The sequence below is a fragment of the Misgurnus anguillicaudatus genome, chromosome 13 (genome assembly GCF_027580225.2).
Source record: "Misgurnus anguillicaudatus chromosome 13, ASM2758022v2, whole genome shotgun sequence".
In the NCBI taxonomy this organism is placed as follows: domain Eukaryota; kingdom Metazoa; phylum Chordata; class Actinopteri; order Cypriniformes; family Cobitidae; genus Misgurnus; species Misgurnus anguillicaudatus.
The window spans coordinates 3896134-3901001 of NC_073349.2; the positions used below are offsets into that span (position 1 = coordinate 3896134).

The following is a 4868-nucleotide window of genomic DNA, read 5'->3' on the forward strand; positions in this document are numbered from 1 at the left end:
AAGCTAATCAATGTCTTTAGGATTTAGACATCAGGTTAGATTATCAGTGCTTAGGCTAAAATATGCAGGACTGCGGCTCTCTAGGGCCGAACTTGCCTACCCCTGATCTAGGCACTGACACAGCTAGTAAAGAACGCTTTTGTCAATATGTGCCATTTAGAAAGTGACTGTAACAATGCCCCCTGCATGGTTAAAGATGATACCAGACGACTTGGTGGTTCTGCTGCACAGAACTGGTGTCTCTTGAGGCTCTTACCAATCTATATAGGCCATAAAATGCAAAATGCCATGGACAGTGAGGTTTGGCAGTTGTGCCTTAAACAGAAGGAAATTGTTATTATACTTTGTTATTAGACCTTATACTACATTTTGGCCCATTGATTCGCTTGTGTACTCTCAGGTTTAAAAGTAAACATTCATATTTTAAAGAACTGTGCAAGGAAACTGCATCATTTTGTTCATCTTTTTAAAACTTTGGCAGAAAGGCACCAGTTGCTTCAGTCCTATCTAGCTTGTGGTAATTTATTCCCTCCTAAAATTCAGTCTGTCAGCAAATCACTCGAACACAATGACCATTTATATAATACAGAAATACAACATTCAATAAGGACAGCTAACTGTGTCACTCAGAGTACTTCAGAGGTATCAGGGGTTGTTTATAAAGGAACCAAATATACCAATGGCCTTGTAGTTGTTGTAGATCACAGCAGTTATGGGTACATCTTTGGAAAAATATACTGATACTTATAAATCCAGCCGATGTCTACTTTGTTGTCAAACTGTTTGACTCTGTGCTATTGTCTGACCTTGAAGTTCACTATCTACACAACTCTGATCTTAAGTATGTGTGTGTTAATGCTGACAATCTTCTGGTGTATGAAGTGGCAGGCCTTTCTGTGGTCTCTTTACATCACTTAATATGTTCTCTTTAACTAGATACTGAGCTGATTCGACAAGAAATCACAAAAATTCTTCCAGAATTGAATATTCAAAAAGTTAATGCAATAGTCAATCATCTTTGTTTTGTGGTGGGCGTTGAAAGAACATAGCCTATGACCTTGCACTAGTAGAGCTGACAGACCTTCAGGACATCTTATTTTCAATACAATGTCGAAAACTAATGATGGCTTTTAAACGAAGAGGTAAGGCAAATCTATTCTGATTCCATTTTTAATCATTATTTTCAACATCATATTCCATAATATTCGTAGACTTTTTTCTGAAACACAACAAAGTCCTAGACAATGTACTAATATAATGTCTCATATAAATGCATTTAATGTCTCACTTTGTTTCTCTGTATGTATTTTTAAAGCATCGAGAGACCAAGTGGATGAGACCCCATTAGAAATCACATTTACCTCATTACCACCACCAGAGTCCTTATCTGAACAGCCATCCACTTCTCACACTCCTCCAAATTCATACTGGCTCAATATGTTTCAGATTCCTTGGAACTACATGCCTCCAGCACTTCTTCATGCAACATCCAATAATGAGAAGGCTCCACTTGGACCAAGAAGAGAATTTTTAAGAGTTGTTGTAGCAGCTATAAGGAAATTTTGCCCAAACAGAAGCTTAGCCGACTGTGGGGAAGTGGCAAGAAACATTTTTTCAAATTTCCCCTAACATTTGGAGACTTTACGGAGAAAGGGGAACAACTGGGAAAAGGCTATAGTTCACGTCAGAGACAACTGAGAATCAGAGTAGAACATGTTAATAGAGACAATGTAGCACACAGAATCCGTCAACCAAAAAGAACCAACACAGCAGATCACAGCAGATTACGGGTGCATTAGTTGGCAACCTACCCTCCATGCCAGACGGAGAGACCTCTGAATCTCTTGAAATAAAGAGACAGACACTATTAGAAATGTTTCAATCTGGAGGCTCAAGGTCTTGTGAATTGTCTGAAGTGGACAAACTTATGAAAGATACTTACATTGCTCAGCGCAAAATGATTAATTTATGCCCCCCTCCTGTCATTAATGACATAGCACTGGAGTGGCCATATTTATTTACTAAAAGAGGACTATGCAATCATTTTGAAACACTTACAGGTGTTGACATAAGCAGTTGCCTGAGTGAATGCCAGAATGGAAAATGCATCCGGATTGTGAACTACTTTCAAAAACAGACATTAAAATGGAATGCCGAAGTCCAAGCTCTCCTCAAAGAAATTGAAGCCACACCAACAAACAATAACAAGCAGGCCCGGATTGGCCATAGGGAGGACCGGGAGGATTCTCTGTTACAGGGCCGGCCCTGGGCATAGGTGGAATAGGCAAATGCTAAGGGCGCCGCCCAGGGGCGTTGCACAAGATCTCGGGCCCTATGCATAGGCAGTCCTGATGGGCCCCCATGCCCCACCCCATAATATATTTTAGACTTTTCAAGGCCCCTCTATTCATTTGGGGCCCTGGAAATCAGTACTGGTTTTACCCCCAGTCCGACGCCCCTGGCGCCGCCGACCCCTTGGGCGTCCGTGCGCCCAAATTATTATTTTTATTAATATGTATATACACATTTAACTATAAATATTTAATTTTGCACAAGAAAACAGCACTTATTAATGAATTATTAGTAGCATAGTATCTCGGGAGATCGTGCTCGCGGCGAGCAGTCGGCAGTCCAATGTGCAGCTTATTAATACCAAACAAAGTGAACAAGTTGGTATTTCTGCACAGAAACATTAAAATTGAAACATGATCCGTGTAACGTTATGTAAATCCTGCGTCTCGGTCTGATTGTTGTATTCGTTTTCTTGTTCTTGATTCGCTGAATTCTGGGTTTATATTTTAAACTGGCGCTTCAGTGCAGTATAGCCACACAGCTATTTAACAATAAGCACAATCTCCCGAGACACCATAATATGCTACTAATAATTCATAAATAAGAGCTGTTTTCTTTTACAAAATTAAATATTTTAAGTTAATAGTACAGTGTTAAAACATGTAAAAAAGACAAGATTTTAACAATGTCAAGATCAAATGCCTGACAGGGTATTGTGTGTGTGTGTGCGCGTGCGTGCGTGTGTGTGTGTGTGTGTGTGTGCATGTGTTTTCAAAATAAAGAAAAACAAGACAAAGCTGTGCAGTTTGTTTCTGTGTAAGTTTATGAGCAAAATGATCGGAATGTTTGGGATTCTAGGGGCAACAGGTGAAATCTTGCCTAGGGCAGCAAATTGGCCAGGGCCTGCCCTGGTAAATCTAACCATAAACCGAAGCGACAATGGTAAGAAAATAGGACAAAACAGTTGAGTAACCAATACGTGATAATCACACGAAAACAGGAATTCGTTATACGATCACGAAAAAGGTGAAAATTCGTGACAATATCACGAAAAAAAAAATAATAAATAATACATGACTATGAAATTTCGTGAGACTGGGTAGGTTTTATCTGGTGGACATGTTTTGTCCCTGATCTCAAGAATAACTGATAGAATTAATAGCTATACATGTCACGGTAGGAAATCCATTGTTTCCTCCGCGTCATGTGTTTGTGTGTGTGTGTGTGTGTGTGTGTGTGTGTGTACCTGGTAATTATCACGTTGTGGGGACCAATTGTCCTCACAAAGTTAAGAATACCAGTGTTTTTGTGACCTTGTGGGGACATTTTGATGTCCCCATGAGGAAACAAGCTTATAAATCAAACAGAATGATGTTTCTTGAAAATGTGAAGTAGTAGGTTTCTGTGATGGTTGGGGTTAGGAAATGGGGTAGGTAAGGGGAATAGAATATACAGTTTGTACAGTATAAAATGCATTACGCCTATGGAATGTCCCCATAAAACATGGAAACCAGAATGTGTGTGTGTGTGTGTGTGTGTGTGTGTGTGTGTGTGTGTGTGTGTGTGTGTGTGTGTGTGTGTGTGTGTGTGTGTGTGTGTGTTTACTCACCGCTCTGCCATGTGCTCATCAGCCTCATCCCGTTCACCTGTGTGTTGATTGTCTCGCTCCAGCTGTTTATCATTACATTCTCTCCATAAATACTCACATGACTCTCTACTCCCCACCAGATCCTCAATCTATGTTCAGTTCTCGTGTTGTTTGGATCACTGTGTCGTCATGTCTGGATTACCGTGTCTTCAAGTTGGATTGTAAGTTGTAGCTGTCGTCTTCGTGTGGATGTTCCCTTGTTCTGCCTGGATTTGCACCGCTGCTCACCACTCCACCAACGCCGCCATCAACATCATTGTCACCAACTCACCACCGTAGTCTGTTGCCACCATTGTGTCACTGAGTGACTTTGAGGGCGGAACTAAAAGTAAGGGAAGAAGTTCCGCCCGGACTGAGATGTGAAAACACTCATCACTTCCTGAAACTCCAGGCCACCAAAGATCAAGGATATCAACAACAGGTGTGTTAAGAAACGTGGCAATCGCAGATTGGGCAATTTGGACGACGGGAGGAGTGTAAAGAGGGCATTGGAAATACAGGAAGTTGTAATTGCTTTTCAAAGAAGGCCACAAGTGAGACGGAGTGTTTTGGGCGCTGGAACAGGGCGAAGCAGATTCGCTACGCGAACTGGATAATTGAGATACGGCTACCAGAGCAGGTTTGCAAAGACAAAGTTTTTTTGGAGAGAGGATACTTACCAGTTGTTTGTTATATGAAGGCTCCGTGGGACAACGACACCAGGGCGAAATAACAACAACACTTCCGAGTATCTGTGAGTAACTGGAGAGAGACAGAGAGTGGGAGAAGATTAGTATCACGAAAACTGTGAGGACATTGGATTTACATTCATTGTTTATACCTGGAGATGGATGACTAATATCTGCTGGAGTGTGTAACAGCGTGTTTAGCAGCCCCATCATGGAGGACGAGATGAGTGGGTGAGCCAAAGGCAAGTAGGATAAACAGA

The 4868-nt window shown here is 41.2% G+C and overlaps 1 pseudogene; it reads left to right on the forward strand.

Moving 5' to 3' along the window:
- Positions 1-1043: 1043 nt before the first annotated feature.
- Positions 1044-2551, forward strand: LOC141369369 (uncharacterized; annotated as a pseudogene).
- Positions 2552-4868: the final 2317 nt, after the last annotated feature.